Source organism: Borostomias antarcticus (assembly GCF_949987555.1).
Source record: "Borostomias antarcticus genome assembly, chromosome: 15".
NCBI lineage: Eukaryota > Metazoa > Chordata > Actinopteri > Stomiiformes > Stomiidae > Borostomias > Borostomias antarcticus.
Window position 1 is genome coordinate 1836646 of NC_140248.1, and position 2055 is coordinate 1838700.

Sequence of the window (2055 nt, forward strand, 5' to 3'; positions counted from 1 at the left end):
ACGGAGGCGCTGGAGATGGCACTGGAGGTCGTGGCGCTGGATGTAGAGGCTGCAACCGGCGGGGGCACGACCGTCAGGTCAAGGACCACTGCAGACTCCCCCTCCTCTGAGTCCCACCCCACGTCAGAGTCTGGAGAAACAATTTCAGTCATTTTCTTTGAGTTTGTCTGTTAACTTGATTATGCATTAAACATTTTATTGTGTAGCCATATTCAATTGATATGTTTTTCTGTTGGCAGCCAAATAAATGCTTAAGTGTGATTTACCGGGTGATTTAGATGAGAGTCTTAATTTCCCAGAGGGGAAAATGTTTAATGTGGTCTAACATTATGAAGTGGTCATCTGTGTTATCGTTCCCTGTTTTTGGTCCTAAATCAATCATAGCCTACCACAGAATGTGTGGAATGTTTGCTTTCCTCACAGCCACATAATACAGCATGTCCGTGTAGCCTACGCCAAATACAGGATGCACGAAACATTACAGTAGGCTACCTAAACTGTAGGAGCAATCAGACAAATGTAGGCTCGTACAAATAGCTTACCTTCCGAAGATGATTTGTTTCCTCGCGTGGACCTCACCAACAAGCACATGCACCTTCGTCTCCAAAAAGTTTCTCTTCTTTCCGCGTTTTTCCATAAACGTAATTGTCTTTCCTATGCTCCACGCTATATTATGTCGGTTCCTTCCGGGGTATCCACGTTGTGCGCTGTCATAGTTTTGACCATATATGGTTGAATTTGGGCGTGGAGAGGGCGGAACACGGGGCGCGTGCGCGTACGCTCTCTTCTCCGCCAGTCGGATTTTCTGTGGTGAATTTGGCGCAGCAGCGTGTACGCCATTTTTGATAGATCCGAAAACCGTGTAAATATTCTCGTCGTACGCTACTTTTCGCATTTTCCTCGTTTTTGTCGTACGCCCTCTTTTACACCTGAATTTACACGCTCTTTGATAAATGAGGCCCCAGGAGTAGACATTTTGTATAGAGAAGCAAGACCTGTTTAGTTGGAAGCCCACTCACCACGTCAAGGTACAGCCCACGAGTGGGGTGTTAGTAAGACGAGACTAGAGACGAGACAATGTTAGTAGAGAAGAGAACATTCCCTTTTAGAAAGCTTGTATTATTTTGTTAAACAGATCATGGACAAAGACAGACACATTTGACGAGGACATGCATGAGAAAACAGATTATCCAACTTTTTTTTTTTTAAGCGTTTTACATGGAGAAAACATGAATGAATGAATGAACATGAAGAGTAAGCTGATTCATAAATACACAGGGCAAGATGTGGTAAACAATCCAGTGTAAACACCAATAGAAGCTAAATATAGATTGCCAAACAAACAAACAAGTGATATAACCATCGTCAAAAGCAACACCATAGGAGACATCAGGCTATGCCGTCATAGGTCTACAGAGTCATTCCTCAGATGGCACCACACTAGCTATCCACAAAACTGTTCTAGGCAGCTGGTTTGTAGAACCCACTCAGCTGTAGTCCACACAACTGTTCTGAGCAGCTGGTTTGTAGAACCCACTCAGCTGCAGTCCACAAAACTGTTCTAAGCAGCTGGTTTGTAGAACCCACTCAGCTGCAGTCCACAAAACTGTTCTAAAACCACAATATGTTCACCAAGGCGTCCTGGAAACATCCCCTCTATGCCCAAAACTCTCATCCTAACCTAAAAACAAACTAGTCCATGCCTGCGCCATATGTAGGTCCCTCATCCATTTCCTGCTGATGTCTCTTCATCTTTTTAGCTATACTCACAGTCTTGCGCCTACGCTTTGCACTGGAGCTTGTGACGGCCTCAGCCTTTGTGACTCTGAGCATATCTGCTTCCCTCATTGCATTTACAGTAATAAATGTGCTCTGCAGCCACAGCCTCTCCATTACATTAAGCATGGCAGAGGCACCCTCATTGAAAGTCAAAATTGCCATGCTAGCTGCTCCTTCAACCCTGTTTCTCCCTACAATGACTGTTTTTGGACACCGTGCCCATTAACTGAGTTGAGGCACTCGTTTGCATTTTGAGTGCCTCCGTGCTGCATGCGC